Source organism: Kryptolebias marmoratus, linkage group LG12, assembly GCF_001649575.2.
Source record: "Kryptolebias marmoratus isolate JLee-2015 linkage group LG12, ASM164957v2, whole genome shotgun sequence".
In the NCBI taxonomy this organism is placed as follows: Eukaryota; Metazoa; Chordata; class Actinopteri; order Cyprinodontiformes; family Rivulidae; genus Kryptolebias; species Kryptolebias marmoratus.
Genome location: NC_051441.1, coordinates 20,817,597 through 20,841,718, shown reverse-complemented (window position 1 = coordinate 20,841,718; position 24,122 = coordinate 20,817,597). Strand labels below are relative to the sequence as shown.

General features: G+C 37.7%; 1 protein-coding gene and 1 long non-coding RNA gene across 4 annotated transcripts in view; one reads left to right on the top strand and one right to left on the bottom strand.

Annotated features, from left to right (window-relative positions):
• The window catches only part of hoxb5a (homeobox B5a), a 22,724-nt gene extending 15,477 nt beyond the window's left edge, over window positions 1-7,247 (bottom strand). The window contains exons 1-2 of one of the 3 annotated variants that reach the window (XR_005233812.1): window positions 6,785-7,247; window positions 4,664-4,666 (exon numbers count right to left, since the gene is read on the bottom strand). The gene's annotated coding sequence lies outside the window, so the exon portion shown is untranslated. The remainder of the gene's footprint in view (window positions 1-4,663; window positions 4,667-6,784) is intronic. The other 2 variants (XM_037978507.1, XM_017434427.3) reach the window with 2 other exon arrangements.
• LOC119617496 lies at window positions 7-2,858 on the top strand. Its single transcript, XR_005233813.1, has 2 exons — window positions 7-202; window positions 778-2,858. It is a non-coding gene; the product is annotated as an uncharacterized LOC119617496 (long non-coding RNA).
• Window positions 7,248-24,122: the final 16,875 nt, after the last annotated feature.

The window sequence follows — 24,122 nt, the reverse complement described above, 5'->3', positions numbered from 1 at the left end:
CCCCCCCCCACCACCACCCTTTCCCTTCCCTTCCTTGCTGGCAGCAGGACGCTCCGTTTCCTCCCCACTTTGTGGGAACGGGAAGCAGGCGAATTGTTTTGGAGCTGACTGAGGTTTAATCATTGATGAGCACCAACAGTCGGGGGAGAGAGGACAAACATGGCCTCCAGCCCGGGACACACACATACACACACAAAGGACGGTAAGACTATTATTATTATTATTACATACACAGCACAGCGCGTATTAGCGCGCGTCTTAACGTGATTGCGGCCTGCAGGCTAAATTTGACGGAGGAGCCACACGTTCTGATTTATTACAGTTACAGTATTCGTGTGCAGGTAAAGGGTTTTACAGGTGGTACTTGAAACGGAGTCACGTGTTTCTATCATGCAGTTGGGGAAGAACGGCATTTTTGGGTAGCAATCCTAGCCTGAAACACAGATTTAAAGTTTTATAATAACAACAATATAGGCCGATAAATACCAAAGGCCGTGTAATTTTGCTGACAAGTAAACGCAGTTATCTCAAACTTAACACTAACAAGGGTATTAAATAATCATGAAAAATCCTCATGAGAGAAAGCCGATCAGTTGTGGCGGATTTCAGCTCGGCTTAAACATTAACTCCTTCAAACTGAATTATATGACTAGTTTCTTTCATTCAGAAGCAATAAAATACATCAGTGTGGCCTCATTGTTGTGACACTGTCATGAAATTCCTGCTGCAGGCTGTGGAGCCTCAGATTATGTGTGGCTTCATATGTGTGTGTTGCAGGTGTCCGGAGTCAAAGGAGCCCCTGCAAAAAAAACAAACAAACAAACAAAAAAAAAAGCAGGAACAAGGATGAAGCCTCGGGAACAGATGCACCAGAGCAGAAATGAACACCGAGCGACCAATTCTGCAGAATCACCTTTAAATACCGCCTCTCATTGTTCTGACTTCTCCCTTCGGATCTAATTTCGGATCCACAGACTGGATTTTACGCAAAAAATAAGATTTCTGTGTAAATGAAGATATTAGGAAAATATAACAGTTTAGCTAATTTCTTTTTTGTAACTTTTAAAAACTTACTATTATCATATTATTTTCTATTCAGCTGAGTTGAAAAACCTTTACAACAAATGCTAAAATACCATATCTTTATTCTGATTTTTTTCTTTTTTTACTAATCTTATTCCTAATCTAATTTCTATGCGTTTTAATTATTTTAATTATTATTATTATTTTTATTATTATTATTATTTATAGGCACTGTAATTCAATTCGTTCAACTTATGGAGCACCTAGTCACAACAAAAACATCCCATGGCACTAGACCAAGAAATTGACAAGTTTATATCAAAAATAACTAAAATAAAATAATTTAATAAAAAAAAAAGCCTGAGTTAATTCACTGTAGTTATAAATCAATACAGTTACATTCAGTACATTATGCCAATTAGTAAAACAGTTGGCACTCTTTATTATTGTTATTATTATTGACAATAGTGAGATGGATGGGGCTCGTACATTGTTCAGTAAGGAGACATGGTTATCCCATAGCCCCCTTCCCGTTTTTGTCGTTTTTCACATTTTGTCGGAACTGTACAATTTTTGTTGTTTTTGTGAGAACCTGCAAGAATTTTCAAAGCATGTAATTTATTTATTTTTTATTTTTTGACAATTTTCGAGTAGCTCAGCCAGACAGCGTCTCATAACACCTATAAGTCAGGCACATTTTTTAAGACTGTCGATTTTAAACGCATGTAACAGTTTTAGAGGGCAGAACGTGGAGTAATTTTACCACCCATCAAGTCTTTAAAGACAAACTTCTCTCTGCGCTGCGGAGGGGCACGGCGGTGGTCTCCCACGACTTTCCAAGCTGATAATTAGCCTACAGTTTTCATCTTTTTTTTTTCTTCCATAAAGGATGTGCGTATTAAGCTCGCTGTGTTCCTTCTCAGTAAATCAGACTTATGCGTCTGAGAGAGCGAGCAGCAGAGTAAACATGTGAGAGCTGCTGAAGAACCCGAGGAATGTGAGAAACTTCAGAGATTATCGACAATTAGAGCTGGAGGAGTCCGACTTCTACTTTATGGTTTTATGGCTCCTCTTTGCCTCCGTGCGTGTGTGAGTGTGTGTGTGTGTGTGTGTGTGTGTGTGAGCGAGAGTGAGTGTGTGTGTGCTTGTGTGTGCGTGACAGAAAGAGAAATTGGAACTTTTATGGCTTTATGACTCTTTATGACTCCTTGTAAAGTCGAGAGATGGCGACGAAGTGAAAACCAGATTCGCTACAAACAGCAGATGGACAAATGTTCACCCTTGCGCGCGAGGAATGCGTACGCGCACGCGAGCGCTGTACAGCCTCGCCGAAGCATTCAGTGTGCTATTGAAAAGTAAACTTCTCCAATTAGTTCAAATGTAAACGAGGAATCCTTTCTTGACTTATTTCTAGCGCTTCAAACAAAACTTATCTTCAGATGTTAGTGAAAATGCATGGTTATGTGTGTGTGTGTGTGTTTTATTTCCATCTTTATTTGCTCTTTCTAGTTTTCTAACATTAAATGTGATGCACTGACTGGATTTGAATATCCTTTTATTTTGTAGTTCATGGTATAATGATAATAAAGATAACACTATCCTCATTATTGGGAGAAGAGAAAATGTTCCTTTTTATACAATAATAATAATAATAATAATAATAATAATAATAATAATAATAATAATAATAATAACCTAAATATTTTATTTATATCCAATTCAGGTAAAACTTCAGAGTTGTAGTTAAAACCCAATTGTGGCAAAAAGAAAAGAAAAGAAAAAAAAAAAGAAATCCTGTGGATGGAGGCTTAACGGACTGATTCTGATCTCTCTCCCAGGTTAATGACAAACTCACAGAAACAGCTCCACTTGTGCTTTTTTCCCCCCGTGTTGTTTTCATTTATTAACCGTTTCTTAGCAGCTCGAGGCGGCTGAGCGCCTCTGAGCTCGTGCTCCGGATCACAACACCGGACAATCAGTGACCGGAGCGGCTTCAGAAGGGCCCCGTGGTTAAATGTTAACGGAGAATGAATGCGGTTGCACGATGAACGCCGCTTCTTTTTTTTCCTCCGAATTTCGACGGAATTATTAGAGGAGAAGCACGAGCGCGTGTCCACACAACAAGCTTGGAACAACAGCAATAACAGTAATACTACTACTACTACTACTACTACTACTACTACTACTACTACTACTACTACTACTACTGCTGCTACTACTACTACTACTACTACTACTACTACTACTACTGCTACTACTACTACTACTACTACTACTACTACTACTACTACTACTAATAATAATAATAATAATAATAATAATAATAATAATAATAATAATAATAATAATAATAATAGAAAGAAGAAGTAAAGAAAAAACTGAGTGTTCACGCTCTGCTGTTGTATTTCTACAGCACTATAAACAGCCACAGGACCGAAGTGCTGTACAGAAAAAAGGCAGAACTGCAGCCGCACGAGATGAATTTAGAATAAAATAAATTAAAAGCATAAAGCAGCCCAAATATTACAAACATCAGACAAAATCAGCTGAAATAAACTAAAAAAGAAAATCATCAGATACTCTAAAAAGCTGTAGTTCGGTGGTTCTAAAACGTTTCAGCTTCTGAACGCCATAATACCAACGACATAGACACGAGACTCCATATCCTTGGTTGAACCACACAAATGTAGCTAAAAACGTAGATGAATCAGGGTATAATGACAACACAAATAGCTAAAAACTCGACTTATACTACTTGATTTATGACTATTGTTTGTTTTAGTTTTGTAAAACAACAATAACAACAAAAACAACCAGCAACACATATATAGATTTATTTATTTTGAAATTTTGTTAGATTTTTCGAGATAATCTCAGGACCCTAACTTGTCCTTTGTGACCCACAGTGGGGTCCCAATGACGAGCCTACATAAATGCAAATAAATTTAATATTATTAAATATAACAGCGGCCAGATTATTTTCTTTCTCTCTTTTTTTCTTGCTTCTGGTGTTTTAAACCATCAATGACTGACAACAGGGATAACACGCGAAATGTTTAGTCCTTTCACGCGCGTGCAGATGTTCAGAATGTGACCCTAAAAGGATCGTCTAGAGTGTTATAAAAACTGTGCTTTACGCGTAAACGTAAACACAACAGAGTTCCTCTTTAATCAGAATTTCGTTGAACAGAAAATCAAGTCGAGGTGTTTGGATGGGAAGTTTAGACATAAATGGACGCTGCAGTCATATACTAAATATCAGTATGCCTTTCAAACATTACACACACTCCTGTGTGTGTATGTCTTCAGGACTGGACAGCACACTGAGACAAATCAAGCCTTGGTAACCACGTTTAAACATGTCCGTGACGGTTTGTTTTGAACTCCGACTGAAGTGATTGGAAATCAGAAATGAAACGCACGCATTTGGAGGAGTTACACGCACATCACAATGAGCTAACAGCAACCACCCTCCACCCCACCACAAGCACACACACACACACAAGCACAACTTGAAGCGCATGGGAGGTTGCTTACACAGGAACCAGACCAGGCAACACAAATTTCACGCCAAAGCCAAGTGTTTCTGCAGACACGATGCGTGCTCTCTCGCGCACGCGTGGTCCCGTACTCGCATCACTATCTTCTCAAGGAGCAACCAGAGACAGAGATATAGAGATTCAGGGAGGGAAAGGCGAGACAAACAAAGAGAAACTTTCTCTGCCTCAAAGGGACCAAATCTCTTTCTCAAACACACAGAAATCGGATGAGGAAACTTTAAAATCAAATGAATAAAGAATAAAAATAAATCAAACTACGCTTCTGCAACGGTCAAACCCACAATTCTGTGCAGAAGCAAGGAGAACAAAGGGGAAGTTCTTGGAGGGTTTGCTGCTGTCATCAGGACGCTAGATGGCACCAGAGCCTTTTGTTGGGAATGTTGCTGCTGCTGGAGGAGCTGAGCCGAACTGAGCCGAACCCTGCTCCGGCAGGAGCTCGGAGTCACAGCGACTTAGCGTCCGAGCTCACAATGTTTTACAAACCTGATAAAGGAAAAAAAGCCAGGGACCTTATCATTTCGACCTGAGAGTTTAGCGTACATTACTTAATTCCAGCTGTAGCAGAAAATAATACAGATTTTCAGCAAAGGTTGGGATGTTTTTTTATGATTCGTTTTTATATTTTAGTGGGTGGTGAATTTTATTTCTCCTTGGTCAGACAGAAGCATTCCAAGAACAGCGACGAACAGACCAAAACAAACTAAAAAGAAATAAATTAAAAAACTCGTAAACTAAATGAAATAATGCGCCTGCATTAAAGCGTGTCATCCTGATAGCCCTTACCTTTGACCAAATTGGTATTAGAAAAAAAAAATGAAGTTACAGCAAGCTTTCCTGCTCTGATATGAGCGGATGAAATTTCTTCACTTTTACCCCAAATCAAAAATATTTAAGAAAAAAATATTTTCTCCTAACAAAGTATTTTCCTGTAGTGAACAATGTAGTGAACAAGTTTCCACAACCAAACAAAACAGAACAAATTTTTGTTTTGGATATTATTTGTTTAAATTGTTTTAACTGATGTTTTATGCCCCACTCTGTTGTATCATGTTGAAGAATATAAGGTTTTGCATTTGAAAACATAACTGAAGGACAAGTAAATAAAAATGATTAAAAGTGTCACCTTGTTTCTCTGTCTTTCTTGGAATACTTGGCGCTTTGTGCGCACTGCTCTGAAACAGACGCAGTAGAGAGAATATCAAAAATATGAGGATTATTTCCTTCACGAGAATTTTTCAGGCACGGAATGGTACTTAAAACACACACACTCACAACCTCCCCCCCCACACACCCACGCAAACATTTAAGGATATAATAAACCAGAATTAATCAGCTTTTTTCACAAGTGGTAAAAAAAAGTTTTAAATACATGGTTTTGAAACAAATTTTGTGTGTATACGTCTGTGTGTGTGTTTGCTTCCGACATGAAGAGATTCCCGAGAGCTGTTTGATATTTGACACCAAGACCAGACAGACAGACAGACAGATCTGTTTGTGTGTGTAGGAGGAACGGGGTGTTGAGTGGTGCTCTGACCAACAGAAACTCCAGAAAAAACACAAACACCTCTCCCCTCCCCATGGAGGAAATGAGAAAGGAAACAAAGTCATAAAAGTGAACGGACAGACAGACACCCCTTTACCACACACACACACACACACACACACACACACACACACACACACATACATATACACACACACAACCCCCAGACACAAAAAAACAGGATTGTGATCAGCTGGTAAAATCTGGACGCTTTTCTCTGAGATCTGGAAACAAAAAGTTACAAAACACACAAAGAAACCAGGAGCAAAAATGGTTTCTCCTCCGGCCAACAGCAACATCACTGACTCATCGTCTGGGGGTCTGACTGAACAAATGTGTCAGATCCGGACCACCTACCCGAACATCAAAGCCATGATTACATCCTCACAGTTCTGTCCGGATATCAAACCCGTCCATATTTAAGACACAAACAGGCTCTCCTTCGTTAATCCGCAGCACTCCGGAGGCCTTTTCATCTGGACCATCCATCACAGAGCCTATTCTGAAAAGGAAACGCTCTAACCTGAGATTGAAAGTAACACCTAATTCATAACCGCTGTGTTATGATGTCATCCAGCATGAGCAGAACCACAGACCGTTTCTGCTTCTTTCACTCCTTTATCAGCGTGCGGGAGAAGCGCTCGTGAGAGGATCTTACCTTGTGTCGACAACCCATCCATCTGCGGACGCGCACACCTGCGGCTCGGTTCGGGTCCGGTGCGCGCGAATCATGGGACCGCAGGAAGACTGGAGGGTGAAGGTGAGGTATAGAAGAGGTGTCGGAAGATCCCCCTGATGTCACCAAGTTACTGAAACACTTCTGCCTTCTTCGTCGCCGCCTCCTTCTCATTTTCTTCATCATTTAATCTGACATCCAACTGAAATGAAAAGTCAAACTAATGAGCTAACCCCCCCGGGTGGGGGTGCAGCGCGCCCTCTACTTGACTTGTCCCCACCTTGGTCTATGTTTCAGCTCAGACAGCAGCAGGAGCCATAGCGGAGGAGGAGGGGGAGGAGGAGGAGGAAGGCGGGTTGTTGTCAACGTCTCTTCCTGCCGTTGTGCCGTTGTTTATCAGGAGGCTCCTTGCTTTAAGAAGTCGTCTCGTGGCGGTGGATGAGTGTGTGCGNTTGCCCGCGGCGGCTCGCGAGCCTCGGTAGTGCCGGAGAGGAGAGGGGAAGAGAGGAGAGGAGAGAAGAGAAGAGAGCCGGGGCGGCTGCTCGGCCGGAGAGCAGCACTGCCTGCTGCAGTGAAACCACATGGGAAATCATAAAAAGTTCATGTTCACGTTAAGCGCGTCCACATGACCAGCCCGCCGTCCAATCCCCATGCACGGCCACTCATAAACTTGTATCACAAAGTTGTAAATTTTCATAAAACAACAAGAAATTTATTGCATTTCTCCATGCAGTGCGGCGAGAGGGGAGCTGCTGCTCCCCTCCACTCATTCCTCCCGCCGCCATTTTCTTCTTCCACTAAAACAATGAGGTGAAAGCTCCAAAACAAAAGAGAGAATTTTACTTCATATTCTTTTCTCCCTCTTTTTTATAATTTGGTCATGTGGACGGACATCATCAGAGTTTTGTTGTGCCCTGCATCTAAAAGTGCCAAAAGGTTGCCAAGTCACTTAGGATGGGTGAAAATATTTAAGTCACAACAAGAGTTAAATATTCTGCAGATGTTACAGATAAACCTGCTCTTATCGCTGAAGTGAAGAATGTGCGCACGTCCAAATGTCCGCCTTAAAAAATGAGCTAAAGACTGTAATATAAGCAACCTTTATTAGTGTATGTTTTGCGCTTTGACCTGAAACAACATCGTGAAAAGCAACACAGTTAGCAAAATTTAATTTACTTGAATTAGTCATTTATTATGCGTTTGATTTTACTGGGTGAGGCTACATTTTGTGCAAGAACGCCATTAGTTTAAGGTTTTGGGATGTTTTCGTTATGTGTAATTTTCTAATGAACAAAAGGGAATCTGAGCCAGCGTAGATTTTTGGCCTCAGACAACATCTGTGTCCACCTTAATGCAGGCAGGCACAAAGTGCGGACTTTCGCAATGCGGCAATAGTCGCCATTTTACCGGCCTGCAGACCTGGAGCTGGATGAAAAACCGCAGTAGTTAAAAACATGGTTTGACTCTCTGACTTACTGTGGTGAAACCCTCCGAAAACACGCGTTAATGATCTACAGCTTTAAAATAAGACTAAGATTAACAGATGCTTAATATTACGCATTGTTTTCTTTTATCTTATTTTATTTTGGTAGTTCTTATTTACTCATCTGGACCCAGCTCCAAATGATCTCTTTATTTTCTGCATTCTACCCAAAACGCCAAGCCTCTGTCCTTCTCATCCAACATCACCCAACCTAAAACACGCAGACAGAACAGGATCCTGTTGTTAAACGCTGACCTATACAGTTTGGGACTGGGGTCTGCAAGCTGCGGGTCTGGGGCCACATGGGGCTCTTTGGTTGCACTGCGGTGGCACTTTGGAGCTAACAGATATGGATAATTTTGTGTTCCCCACTATAGAACAAAAACAACTTTTAGCAGTTTTTTGTCTGTCCAATTTTATGCAAGCACGTGCATGAAGCTACGGCTGAATGATGCAAATAAGACAATGAGAAAAACGTTTATTAGCACGTTAGCATTAATTACAGCTTCCAGCCACACTTGATGGCTTTTTTCTCTAAAACTCAGTAGAATATTTTTTATATTTTGCCACATTTAAGACAAGCTGATGAGGGGATAAACAAAAAGTGCATTTTTTCACATATTATTTTAAAAGGGCATTTTACAAAAATATGACAAGTCATTTTGTTAATACACTTGCTTTTGAAAAAAAAGGTTTAGTGACAATAAATGATCATAAATAAATATCAAGAAACAGGCCTAATGTTTACTTTAGCAATTTATTAGGATGCAAGTAGGGCCTATGTGCTTCATTATTTCAAAATGGGAGACTTCTTTTATTAATTTGTCACAAATATAAAAAAAGGACTTAAATGAGCTTGCATAGATCGGTGTTCAAACTTTTCTTGATAAAATTTACGTTTTTTTTTGTCCTGACATGTAAAACTGTCAACAAATATCAACGGTTTATTGTAAAAATTTAAATTGTATAATCTAGTAAGCAATGCTTTTATAATGCAGTATTTTTAAAACTCGGAATGAGTTGTGCCACTTTATTAAGAGAGAAAGAACCGAAATGGTTCCTTTGATTGTAAACATTGTTGTGTTGTTGTTTTGCTCCTCAGTTTGCACTGGCTGTTTTGTTGTTACTAAGAAGTACTCAAACACAGTAAATAAACGGCGCATTCAAAATGTCACTTACCAACTCTGTGTCTTTTATTGTGAAACCTTTCGGGTTTTTTTTTTTTTATCTGAGACATGCGTTATTTACAACGTTTTACTCACTTACTTTAATAAAAAAAAAGCATAATCAAAGAAATTTGTATCAATAGAAATGTCCAAATTTAATTTAAAAACCACGTAAACTAAAAACAGGTTTCCGTTTTCGGTGACCCACGTGTGACCTTTTCCTAACCGTCCAGTGTCTGGTTCAGGAGACCCGGATCCGACGTTTCCTCCATGGAATTGAAAAAAAAAAGTTAAAAATTAACAAAATCAAAGCAGCAGCACAGATGCACAAGAGTGCAAAAAACTATTGTTCTTCTTTGTGTGTTTTATTGCTTTAATTGGAGTCTTTCCGGCCTCTGCTTCGAGAACAAAACAAAGCAAAAAAAAAAAAAAACAAACATAAAAAAAACACAGGATGAGACTGAAGGAGACTTTTAGAAAACAAAACTCCCTCCACGTTTGACGTGTGAGTCCCACGAATGTTTTTCGTTTTTACTTAAAACCAATTTCATATAAATAAGAATATATTTAGCTTCATTGTCGCGTAAGGCTTCATACTTCTTTAATAAACACGACATGTAAATAAAACATCCATTCACCGCTTGTCTTTGTGTTACAATAACATAAAAATATTAATATTAATAAAAAAATCACAGTCAACTAAACGAGCACTTTTAATAATAATGTTTCACTAGTTCTTATTATGCTTTATTTTGTGCTAAAATGATGCACAAATATTCGCGTTCAACCGAAAAGTTGATTTGAAACTATTTGTTTTTTTTAAATAAAGACGAGAAAGGAAGCTTCAAATTGTTCCAGCTGGCTCCATCTCACAGACACAGTGAGGGTTTTAGCAGCGCGGGGACGCTCAGAGTTAGTGAAATATCAGAGTTTGGAGTCAAAATGAGAAACTTTCTGGGGCTGATGAGGAACAACATCCAACACACTCTGAGGGCTTTAACACTTCTTGGCTCACGCTCTAATTTTTCATGGAATTTATTAAAACTAAGACAGCCTGTTCGACTAAATAAGCTTTTTAAGAGCAGTGTAGCTTTTTGTCTATTTGTCCTCTTGAACATCTATGTGATGACTACAGCAAAACTGTCAGATAGACAGACAGACAGACAGACAGACAGACAGATAGATAGATAGATAGATAGATAGACAGATAGATAGATAGATAGATAGATAGATAGATAGATAGATAGATAGATAGATAGATAGATAGATAGATAGATAGATAGATAGATAGATAGATAGATAGATAGATAGATAGATAGATAGATAGATAGATAGATAGATAGATAGATAGATAGATAGATAGATAGATAAACCATGACTCTGAGTTGCTCTGGCAGTATAGCGTGTAGCATAAAGAGACATGGGGAGGACATCCAGTCCTTCTGTGTCCCCCCTGAGCTGTTGCTGACCACCCACTATGTGACACAACAAAGTGGGTTCTGTTTGTGAGCTAACCGGGGCAATTACAGAGCCATCCACTTGTATTTGTATTTGTATCTGGAGCTTCTCCCACAGCATTTCAAATCAAATTGTGTTAAAAGCACCAGAGAAATCAAAGAGTGTGCCTCTGATTGTGCCTGCACTTTATATGGGCTCACTGATGCAGGAAAAAATTCTCATCATGTCTCAGTAAAATAACTACAGAGCTACATAAAAAAATATCTCGCCTTAATGGAAACGTAAATGCCATTTTAAAACACCTTCTTAAATCAGAATACTTACAACTAGACAGTTCTGCTAATTTCATATGGAATGGGTTTGTGTTCATATCTTCTGATTAGTTTTAATCTGTAAACTGTATTGTGTTATAATTTGATTCAAATGTGTGCTTTCTTTTCCTGTGAATCTTTTTAAATTCTTTTTTTGATCATATTTTGTCCAGACCAAAAAAAAAAAAATTGACATGGTGAAGAATGATGAATAACACTATAAGGTTTGCATTCACAAAAGGTGACTGCTCAGAAAGTAATCGGTAGTCTGTTTAGTTTTAGATTTAAAACAAGAAGATTAGATACTGTGGCACAAAACAAAGAAATAAAAAAAAAAAGTTCTCCGGACAGATTCACGTTCATGGCATGCAGGGCAGCTGCTGATTCTTTGTTTGAGCTGAGCAAAACAATTTGAAAAAAGGGACTTCATGTGATGATGTTTATTTATGGAAGAGGAACCTGAATTGCATTCTAACTTTGTTTGCATCACATTTCATACAAGACAACTTTTATATAGACAAGTGGGGGAAAGGAAGTTCTTCAGTGCAAGTTGTTTTTGACTGATTTTTGCTAGGGTTTGCTTTTAGGTTGGCTATTACATGAAAAACAACTGCGACCGAGCCAAGAACAAGATGGGTGGGGGGGAATGGAAGTGGTATTTTTTCAAAAATAAAATAATGTGCATAAAAACACATAGATCTTTTTAAAGAAAAGTTTTTATTTCTGTGTGGCCCAGTACTAATAGATCCATGGACCTATACCAGTTCTGCACCTGGTGGTTGGGAACCCCTGATTTAGATAAAGTAAAAGTTAGTATGTAAAAAAAAAACAACAACAAATTCCAAACATTATCCAACCTCTTTATAAACCTCACTTTAAATATATATTTTAATTTTTCCTTTTTCTGTTATTTCATTTTAATCAGGTTTAAGAGACAACATTCAAGTAACTAAGAATGCTTTAAAACAAGTTACATGCTTTTAATCATTCATTGCCCTTAATGCTTAAAAGTGGAAAAAAAGATTGTATAATGAAGTGATTTTAATGTGGTTTGGGAGAGTCACTGATTCTTTGTTCTTTTTTTCTGTTTCAGAAACAGTTACACAAATTTATTTTTTATTTGTTAATATCCTGTCATATGACTCATGCTGATAGTGTTCTTGTGGTGTGTGACCTATATAAAAATCTCCTGTGCATTTTCTGTTCAAATGTTCTAATATGCCATGTCAAGATTTGCTTTTTATTTTATCGTTAATTACTTTTATTTTCACTTCTTAGTTAAAATCAAACTAAAATTGTGCTTCAAACAGGCCCTCAAAGAGTGTAAATACAAATTAGAACATTTTCGAAATTCATATACAGGAAAATACTCATCAAGTAAAAACTGACTCCATCATTTCAGAGGGTGTGACACACTAACTTTGATAAAATCTGCATCGACTCTTCTTATAAGCAACCCAATAGAAAAAACTCAAAACAATACATCTCCTCGTCCTGTTTGGGATGAATTTCCTAAAATACCCATTCAAAGGATGCAAAGAATCTCCGAATTTTACAGGGGCTGAAAGAAATCCCTTCTTTTTACTTTGATCAGATGCCTGTAAAATAAAAACAATGTCTGGAGTGACTAGAAAAAAAATAAGCTGCAAGCATTACACCTTACCCTTTTTAGAACAAATCTAGTAACATTGAAAATAAATAAATAAAAAAGATTATTCTTTTACAGCAATTTTAAAACATAAAAATCTTGCAATAAAGGCACAGACCTTATAATGTGTGAAAGAAAGCAGATATTTCTTGTTGTTGCTTTTTAGTTTTTACTTTACTGGGTTGTCAAGACATTTGTAGAAAAAAAAATTGTCATAATATTAATCAACAGAAAACTTTAAAGGTTGTCTTTATTTTCTGTACTTGCTTGTTTTGTTGTTTTTTGTTGACCTGCTGTGGTTACTGGATTGTAAAATGCTTTCACATTTCCAGATTCTGTTTTCTGACAGCAGAGTTGTGTAGAAAAGGTTTGACAGCTTGTTGTCTGAGTGATATAAAGGGGTTTCAAAAATAAAATGTTTGTAAACTTCACCAAGTTTAGACATTTCTGTATTACTTACAAAGAAAAAAGAACTGTTCAAACTACAAGAGTAAGAAGGGGGTAGTTTAATTATTAACCCTTCAAGCATTTAGGTGTACTGAGGGAGCTAGCTCTGTGTTATTAATAGATAAGCTATGGCATCTGAAACATTCCTGGTTTTGGTTAGGACTCTAACACTGTTTACCTTGACAATGGTACAGTTATTGCTAGAACCGGTGTCCTTAGAACATTGGATGGGTTATGATCCGAATCCAAAATGCTTTGTCTTTGCAAGCAAACACTGAGATTAAACAATTGAAATCCTTTGTTTTGTGTTGTAAAGCACTTTGAATCGCCTTGTTGCTGAAAAGTGCTATATAAATAAATTTCACTTTACTTCACTTCACTTTAAACAATAAGAACATTGTAGAATTCGACTAATTTATTTGTGTTTAAACTCTCAATTTTTTGTTAAAACTTATTAAAATATCCTAAAACAATCAACTAAAATGGCTACATCGGTTTTATTAGTTAGATTATGGTTGGTTTTTACAATGCATACATACAATTCATTTATACAATGGATTGGGGTAATGAATTGTATTTTATTTTTAAGTAGATTGGGCAGTATATTCAGGCATTTCAACTAACTGGCTGTTAGCTTTCTTTCTTTTTTACTGGAAAATATGATGATGATGATGATGATGATGATGATGATAATGATGGTGATGATGATGATGATGATGATGATGATGATGATGATGAACACTTTATTGATCCTTCACAGGAAATTACAGGGTCATATATAATATGTGACCATTACTAACAATAAATTTTAGTATTGGTCATATAGCAGTAATAAATGATGTAACTAACAAAGTAGATGTTTAGAAGTTATTATTTTCATGGCAAAGAAAGGTGCTCTTGGGGATTGGCTCACCAAAGAACTGTAACTTGTCTGACTTGTCATTTAAAGTATTTTTCTAGACCCAGATTTGCTGACCACAAAGGCTTGAGAATGAAAAGCTTTGAAAAAAGTTAAATCTTAAGAATAAGAGTGAAACTGTAATCAATAGGGGAGGCATGCTAATCGAAAAGTTTGTGAGAGAAGAGAGATTTGTTAATCAGGGGTTGAATGAAGCCAGATGATGAATGTATCTCCAATCTGCTTGTGTTACTTTCCAGGGAAGAGGGGAAAAGCGGGGAGGAATCGGGTCCAGGAGTATAAAGAAGTGAGTTTCTGTGGTGAGTTAGCTGCTCTCAGTCTTGAGAATGAGTGTGATCAGGTGAGGAGCTTTAAACATCTTAAAGTGTCAACAGATGATGTACGAGGGAATGAACAATCACCATATTAATGGAGGTGAGTCTACAAGGAGAGCACAGGTAAGTTAATACTCAAAACACACTGGGATTATAAATCACTGACGGGAAGAAAGAACTGAGGCTAATGATCATTATGCTAACTACAACAATCTGTGAGGATTTGGATTTTTTGTTTTTGGTTTTGTTTTCTTTGTTATTTTGTTGTGGTCTTGGTTTTTGTTTCAGTTTGGTTTTTCCAGTTTGTGTTGATGTCAGCATTGACTCCTCCCCTGTTGTCACTCACTTGGTCTCCTGCCACGCCCACCTTCACCTGCCGGTAATTGCTACTCATTCCACCTGTTTCCACTTCTCCTAATTATTCCCAGTGTTTAAATACACGGTCATCACTTCCTCACTCTGTCGGTTCATTGTTTAGTTGTTTGTCGTTCGTTGCTGTTCTCTGTGCCTTGGTTCCTTGTTGTTTTTCCCTGCCGTGCTTTTTAGTTGTTGTTCTGTTTTTGTTTGCTGCCATCTCCGCATTTGTTTTGTTATTTTTCTTTATTTAATAAATTAGTTTATTTTTTGTTACTATAAGTCTGCGCCCAGGGTTCTTTTCCGTGTCCACCGATCCTGACACAATCTGGCATTGAGAAGTTGTTCTAACTCAGCTTAAAGGGCAGACATCATTATTTGTACACATTTTTACTTTTAAATTGTGTTGGGGTCATAGCTCACAACAGTAATATTCATTCCCATGTCCAGAGTGAAGAAATATGGTATATAAAAACTTCATTAAGAAAAACAGGCAAAAAGCAAACAAACAAAACAAAACAACCAAAAAACAAGGTAGACACACAGCCACAAGTTGCCACAGACGGTGATGGTGTTCGGTATGAAAACCTGAACTTTGCATTGTTGCGGACACCGACATAACACAGTGACCACCCAAGAAGAATACTACGATGTGAGCTTGAGTTTAGTTGCTATCATAAGGTGAAAGTCTGAGTTTCCAAAATCACAGAGGAGCAGTTCCATTCATAATTTAAACTGATCACACAGCCTCTTCAAAATAAATAAACTATCAATTTAACATTCAAACTGTTGCTGATTCGATGTGACTGATAATAAAAACGTTCCTGTTCAAACTTCAATGGCTGACAATTTTACTGGGACATCTTTCCCAACATAATTAAGAAAAAACTCCCTGTGTTGAATAATCAGTTGATGTGTGAATATATCTGGTTCACTGATGTAAGCGAGCTGTAATTAGAGTTATCAAATACATCTTTTTAATTTATTTCAAAAATTTCAAATTCATAATTCATTAATTGGACCAGTTTCTAGCCACTTATTGATTCTCTGACATGTTTTCAGACATTAATTTTGAAGTTAATGATGCTCTCTGTTTATGATCACATGAGGTTACAGCATTAGCTTAACTAGTAAGTAGCTGCTACAGAGCTACCCAACAGCAGGCACAGCAGGTCCATAAGGGCAAATGAGATGTAGCCCCAGCTAAAACAAAAATCATTTGCCCACAAAGTAGTTCCTCCTAATAAATAATGTAAATTTCCCAATTAATTAGCTTGCTATGCTGTTTTGTTCTTTATGTTGTTCATTTTTTTAGACAGTTTTAAATGAAATTTAAAATAGTTTTTGGTGATTTATCCCCAGTTTTATTATTTTTTTTTTTTTACTTATTTGCAGTTATGGGGCAGAACAGGTCACCACTCATGTTGGTCAGTAGATTTATCATATCACCCTGTCAGCAGTGATCAGCACTGCAGGCAGCTTCAATAGAGTCTGGACACATTTTGCTGGTTTCAGCTCATTGATATGGCTGCTACTAATGCTAGACCTCACATTATCTTCTTTAGTGCAGGAATAGCAAAGCAAAACTTGCTGTGTTCAGCAGTGGAGATTTTTTGTTTGAAGTCCATTCATGATAATAAATTTAGAGGATAACTTATCAGTCAGCAGCTTAGAGCAGACAAACTGAACATGAACAGCACACAGAAAACTAAAGACATAGGGGAGATATACAACGGGACATTTTTTTCCCAACATGGTCAGTCTATTGTCTGTGTTTATAGCTACTTAGATCACCCACAGGCGGCTTATTTAACTAATTATGTAGCTTCTAAATGTAATGGTTGGGGTTTTAAAGTAAAATGGTGAATATATATGTATGCACCATTGCTTCAGTTTTAAAGGCTTTGTTTGTTGTTTGCACAGAAAATAAACAAAACACACAAAATGTGCCAAAGAGGACATGAAAACCTGAATGGGCTTACAAGTGCCAAAATAAACAAATTTATTGAGTTTTCAGACCCTTCCAGTGTCATTTTTAAAAAAAGCAACTAAAGATAAATCTAATAACGCAAGCAACAAAAACAAGTATCATTCTTTCTAATGAGAAGCTGGTGCTGCTGTGGGCCCCTCCCCCATCCCAAAGTACTCATAGGTGCAGGCGGGGTCCCCCTTGGCCGCCAGGCTTTGCTGACCTGGCCTCCAGGCTAAGCTCTGCTTGTTTATTATAAATACGTCATTTTTTATACACGTTTTTTTCCACCCGCACCCAAAACCGCTACCTTATCTACCTCACCGCGCGAGGCTACGCACGCCAACAGTGATGCAATCGCGCTGTCCTCACCCCTGCGCAAAGGCCTCGCGTGGTGTCTCGTCGCGTGGTCGTGCGCCTCCTAGTAACTTGGCGCGGATTGCGCGCTTAAATCCGTGTGCTTTTCGCAGAGCCGTTTGAGATTGAGATTGAGCTAAATGAGTTACCGCTGGAGTTAGCAGGACGCTGGAGCCACAGCAATAAACAAGCGCGTTTAACCAAAATGGTTAGTTGGCTTTACAAGGCCGAATGTGGTAAGCATGTTTTATGCTTAGTGAAAATATTATCCATGTTTACCAGTAAAATGATGCTATTAAATTCAGCATTAGATATGTTTTATGTAGTGATCCAACATGCAGCCTGTGCCACAAAAAGCTCAGTACAGTTCTCTGTAGTTGATGTGAGACGTGTGTTGGTGCCTTGTTTGCACTTTTTAATTTGTTTTTAAATTTTTTTGTAAATGTGACTTAAATTAGGATTCAAATTAGGTGCAAACTATTTGTATTTGTTTTAATTGTATTTTTGTTTAAAAAAGTATTTCAAAAATACCTTTTTGTAAAACTGTAGTTTTGTAAATATTTGGCACAAATATCTTACAATTACACATAATAATTAGCCATCTTTTCAACTTTCCTGTCAACTTTAATATTTTTTTCTTACTTAATCACGGTTGGCCGGCGAACAGCCAGCTATGACCGGGCTTAGCCTCTTTTCTGGGGGAAACCCTGTAGGTGGCTCAGTTCTTGCACAGCGTCCCTTTCAGCTGCAGTCAGATGAGATGCTCACCCAACCAAATTCAGTCTGTAAAAGGCCTTTTTCATACTTCATAAAAAGTTGCAAAGTCTGCTTTCATTCATGTGGTTGTGTGATGAAAATTGCGTCATTTTTGTTCGCCTAGTGGCTTTGTCTGCCCCTTCGTGACACAAGGCCATGGACAAACTTTTTTGCATAGAGCGATTGCTCAGAAATTGAACTTTAGTAGAGTTATTTTGCTTCTACTGCTCTGCTGAGAAGCAGCTGGCCAAGGCTGTTGAAAAATACAGTCGTCTTTCCAACTGTTCCAGCTAAACGTATAAACCTAAGAACTTAAAAAGACCGCGTGGAGACACAGGTGGCCCTTCATGGCTGTGGTGGCCTGGAGGAAGTGCGTTTCGGCCGAACAATGTAGGGACACATTGCCTTTGTTCACTCATTATTGTGAACCGTCATATTTGCAAATGCCAAATGGTGTGTACTGTCTCAGTCGGTTTAAGAAAACACATCTAGTCGCTGTAAGGAAAGTAAACAAAATCTGTACAAGGACAGGAGAGCTGACAAGCCAAAGGGAAGAAACCTGTATTAACAGGAAGAGCTTACTGGGAGTTCTGATCCGAGAATATGAAAGGTGTGTGCGAAAATGAACAGCTCACAATCACATGACTGTGACAGACTTTACTTCTCATGGAGTATGCTGGAGCTTCAATTAATCACACATATGTAAGGCTGCTGCTGACGGATAACTTGATTCATTCAAAACTTTCTGTCTGAAATTAATCACTGCACTAAAATAAACTTTGAGTGTTCTTTTTGGGCCACTTTTACAGGTCACCGGCCCAGATAATGGATAGTTAGAATTATGATATTAAACAAAACAAGAATCAACAGAAATTTATTTGTAGTTCTAAACATATTAAGGCTGTTTTTAACTCACATTTTGTCTCCCATGGCATAATTTCTCTTTGATCTATCTTGCATATTAGGCAATGATGTCATTTAGCAACTTCTAGCGACTTTTAGGCTAGCCAAGAGCTTCTTTCCTTACTAAAGAGTTGGCAACACTGGAGTTCTGTGCCCTGAACATGAATAGATAGTTACGCAATCACACACTCAACACCACTGAGCTGCACAGAATTGTAACATGTAAGTTAGCATTTAAAAATGAATGAAATTTGATATTACAATATTATATGGTTCAATGTGTTAGTGTTGTGAAATGTTTGTGAACTTTTCATACCTGTAAGCTTATGCTGCATATAATCATGTGCTACTTTTAGCTCAAACATGTAACATTTAAGCCAGTAGCAGCTCCAAGAAATAAAATGTAAATGTAAAAGCACTTGCAGCAGTTGCACCTTTGATAAGTGAAGCAACTGTTTTATAAAGTTTTACTGGAATTAGTCTAATCTTAGTTTTTTATCTATACTTGAAAGTTTTGCAGATTCAATTTAGTTCTCTAAAACGACCAACTTGTGTGTATGCTAATGTGTGAATATATATATGTGTGTGTGTGTGTACCTTTATGTTTATTTTCTTGTTCAACAAAACAATATTTGAACAGCCATTTGTTGTTTGATTTGAATAAAATCCTAACTTAACCACGTCATCTGACAAGACCTCCAGTCATGCCGTAAAAACAAAAGAACAACTGTGTTATTTCATTTATAGTTAGATGTGTGATAATCAGAAAGAACAGTCAGAAACACTTTCAAAGTTTGTCTCCAGGCTGCTAACAGAAGGCCTTTTCCTCCTCTCTAATATCTGGCACACTGACACTCTGTAGCTGGTCTGTCCTTTTATGTTTAGTTTGAAATTATTTGGCATGGTGACATGGTGACCATAACTTCTTTAACCAGCTGCCCATTCTAGCTGTGCTTTAACCAATAGTCACTGCCTCAACCAGAGGTTAGAACTTTGCATCATTGAGCTTCAGGAGAACCGTATAGCCACAAAAGCAGTTGAGGAATAGAAATGTCCCTGAGTTAAGGTAGAACCCACAGCACCACAAAACACAAAAAAATTCTTGATTTTCTTTCCATGGATGTCAGAGCTTTTAGGTTTTGGTCTTCTCAATTGTGGGTTTGGGAACTCTGCTTCACTCTGAAGCAGGAGCTTGTCCTGGTCTGCTGTGTCCTTGCCTGCAGTTTGGCCAGTTTTTTTTTTTTTTTTGCCATATGAGACCCACATCTGACTTTTTTGACAGTCTAAATGTGACAAATCCAATTTTTTCAAATCCTACCAAGGCCACTCTCATATGTGATATTAAATCGGATACTCATTCGATGTTTTTCAAAGTGACCTCAGTTTAAAACTGTGGTGCCCAATCGTGGTCCTCGAGGGCCACTATCCTACTTGTTTTAGTTGTTTTCCTGCTCTTCAGCATGTTTTCCAAGTTCTGTAGAATCCTGTTATTCACCCATTTATTCAAATCAGGTGTGTCAAAGCAGAGAAACATCTAAAACATGCAGGATAGTGGCTTTTGAGAATCGGGATTGGGTACCATTTGTCTAAACGATCATGTCATATTTCATCCGACTTTTACGTCACTGAAGTAGGGGTATGTGCATCAATCTAAATACTGTCATTATCAATACCCAGGTAATGCAGTTTAAAGTTTGAAACTTTGCACATCTTCAACTACAAACTAGAAATCCAGTTGTTTCATATTTTCTTTACTTACTTTTTAGGTTTGCCATGTCTTGGATGATTGTGAACCGGCATCAAAATGAGATACTAATGTTATGTTGGTGTTGGATTGTATCAAAATTAGCGTGACGGAATTAGCAGTTTGTTTCTCTCTTCTACTTTCACTCCTTTGCTCCAATTCTAGAGGTGCAATTCTGCACTGGAGTAGAGATAGGAAGCAGCAAGATCAAATTTAAGCATTTGACAATATAAGCATGGCAGATAATAATTTTGTTGGCTCTGATCACACAGCAACTTCACAACTGATACACTCACTCTAATGTGTGTAGCCTCCATATTTTCTTCTGTAAACACAGCGTGCTGAGTGTGATGTCATGTCTTTTTCATTTCAGGGTCCTAGGCTGTTCACACTGGAGTCTGATGAGGGTTGCATTTAAATTGTAATGTGAAATCCATGCAAAAAACATTGGATCTCAGAAAAAAAAAAAAAAAAAACATAACAAAAGTCAGAATTGAGCATTAAGACCTGCAGAGTGAATGTGTTTTAACATTCTTTGTCTGCTTTGAAGTGTTTTTTTATGTTAGTACTATTGACATTTGTAGGTTTTCTGGCACCAAAATATGAATACATGGAAGGTAGTTGATGAGGATATATTTTTCTGAAAGTGTGACAGCTGAGAACGCAAGAGGCAGCAGCAGTGACTGCAGGATAAACTCAAAATTGCAAGGCTTTCCTTCAACACTGCCTGAGAAACAAATAAAAAGACAAAGGAAAAGAAAAAAGGTAGCAACAAGGAGAAAGGATTTTCAGCGTTGTCTGAAATTCTAACATGGTAGAGGGTATATTTTATTTTGCTCATGGCATCAGTAAAGTATCACAAAATGTTGTGGCTGGGTCACATAGTTCACAGTTCCATGAATTTTTAGCTGCATAGATACATTTCCCATTGTATGAAATAAATCTTCAGGATATAATTCCTCAGCCTCTAACTATGTGTTTTGAGGTGTGAATAAGCTGAAGAAAGAAAATTGATTTACTTTGATTTAATATTGATTTTAAACCTTTCTCTGGAAAAGACGAAGCAGAGACTTTTTATTGTGGCTATAATTTGACCGCAGGCTTTCCTGCACATCCAGCAGGACTGTGATACACATGTGATCAATGAGTTCATGTCCACATTTTTTTTCTTTCGGTGGAATTTATCTAGTGAGAAAAGGAGTTTTTTTTCTGTCTTTCTTTTTTTTAAACTGACAAACTTGAACTGAACATAGCCCAGTTTGAACATGTCAGATGATGCTGTCCCTAAATAAAATCAAGATTTTATTTAAGTTGGCCTTCAAGCTTGCAGTGATTTGAATGATTAAATTAAAAGCATAGTCTTAATGCACTGCTTTTCAGTCAAAATATTTAACTTTTTTTTTTAATTTCATCTGACAACAGAGACAACTAAAAGGTATATGAATGGTAACATCTTTACTGAGAATTCATTTAAAATAAATTAGATTTTATGTGAGCATAAAATCGAAAAAACAAAATTAAGGGTGGCAGAAAGCAGACTATCTTATGAAAAATTGATAAATGAATGAGATAGTTTATTTTGAGAATGTAAACTTAGATCAGCATTTTTAAGAGTGAATTATGAATTTAAAATACTGTAGATTTAATGTATGTGAAATAAACTATGAACTAATTCCTGTAAAGTGTGAACTTGCACAGCATTGTTTCTTTTATCATTAGTCTTCGACTGGGAGTTCTGTTCATGAAATCAATCCTATCCAACTACTGGCCAATCCCCTGCCTCTGTACAACATGAAAGCTCTGTAAAGCATCATAGCGGCTAAGATGAATAGGCACATGGGTCAATACCTGAGCGAGACACAGAAGGGAATTGATAGCAACACTAGAGGAACCAAGCACCAGCTACTAGTCAATAAAATTGTTGCTCAAGACCAGACACACAAACCTGTGCACAGCCTAGATTGACTACAGGAAAGCCTATGATTTGATGCCACACACAGATCCTGGAGTGCTTGAAACTGTACAACATCAACAGGACACAAAGAGCCTTCATTGGAAACTCAATGGGGTTGTGGAAGACAACTCAGGATGCCATTCCAAAACCAATAGTAAAAGTTGGCATCAAATTTGGGTTATACCAGTGTGATGCTCTGTCCCCACTCCTGTTCTGCATGGGCCTGAACCCTCTCAGCCAGATCATTGTAAATGATGGCTATGTATATGGGTTCCAAAGTGGAACAGTCATCTGGCACCTCGACTACGTGAATTTCATCAAGCTATCAAAAATTAGTGAGACACTGACTCACTGATCCAATTCATCTGGATATACAGCAAGGACACTGGAATGTCAGTAGGACTGGATAAATGTGGTCAAGTGGTGTCCAAGAATAGCAAGGTGATCACAACTGAAGAGGCTGTAGGCAACTTACCCGTTGCCTGAAGGCAACTTACCAGACGTTCAGGACATCTACAAATACCTGGAGCTTCCACAGGCAATCATGAATGGGGTACAGAGAAGTAAGCTACAACTAAGTACCTACAAAGATTTAAAAGCTTAGCATTTCTTAAAGTAATGCATATCCTGTTGCCTCTAATGCCGGTGTTAAACTAAGATCATTTTAAGATGAGAAGGGATAGAGTTCAAGCAGTTTTGGTCAAACTCTGTAAATAACGTTGTGCCCAATCTAATGCAATATTGCAAGATGTTGTGAGATGTGTTAGCACTCACAATATGTAGTGAGGATTACTCTCAGATACTACCACATCAACATTTAGCTTAAACTCTGTAATTTTGACTGTAATTGACATTTTTGTGTTGGTTGAGGTCGACTAGCTGTAGTGGCCATCTTGAATTGGGTTGACTCTAACCCAACGTCTTGTAGGACATCATGTAGTGATTACTTTATGAGAGAATCATTGAAATTGATCCAATAATTCATGAGATACTTTGATAAAAAACAGACAGTGTTAACTCTAACAGTTGTTTGCCATCAAACAAAGATGTGATTCAACATGTAGCTCTTGGAGTATGTGTTGTGAATTACTTCAAATACTACCCCACCAAATTTTACCCTAATATATGTAAAGTCAACAGAGTTAGAACCATTTTGTTTTTGCTAATGTCAGTTGACTGTGGCGGCCATCTTGCATTGGGTTGCCTTCAAAGATCAATTCCTTGTAGATGCACACCCACTGATTAGTTTAAAATTTGACAAGCAGCTTATGATATATTTTGCAAAGTGTCAGACAAAGTTGAGTCCAGTAGTTAATAGTAAAGTTTTAAAAACATATCTTTTCAATCAGTTAGTGCTCGAACTATAAGTTGGGGTACTGTGTGTGTATCTGATACTTACAGGGCCCTCTTTCTACTTACTGGGTACATACCTGATATGTAACTGGTACTTACAAGGTACATACAAGGAATGTAGGAATGTACATATTATGGGGTATTTACTTACTAAAAACTGGGTTCATTGGGTTGTTACAAATTA